Source organism: Vombatus ursinus, unplaced genomic scaffold (assembly GCF_900497805.2).
Source record: "Vombatus ursinus unplaced genomic scaffold, bare-nosed wombat genome assembly UNPS02014806.1, whole genome shotgun sequence".
Taxonomy (NCBI): domain Eukaryota; kingdom Metazoa; phylum Chordata; class Mammalia; order Diprotodontia; family Vombatidae; genus Vombatus; species Vombatus ursinus.
Window position 1 is genome coordinate 24,170 of NW_020954584.1, and position 321 is coordinate 24,490.

Here is a 321-nt window from a genome sequence, read left to right on the forward strand (position 1 = left end):
GATAGATAGATAGATAGATAGATAGATAGATAGATAGATAGATAGATGGCACAGGGTAAGTTGAAGATGAAGGGGTCATATCTGGAGAATAAAATTAAGGGGTGAGACAGGATTATACTAGGAGAAGGAGAAAGGGAGAGGTAGAACAGGGTAAGTTATCTCACAAAAAAAAACAGAAAAGAAAAGGCTCTTACAGTGGAGGGGAAACAGGGGAAAGTGAGAGGGAATGAGTGAATCTTATTCTCATAGAATTTGACTTAAGGCGGGAATAACATACACACTCAATTTGGTATGGAAATCTATCTTACCCTACAGGAAAAT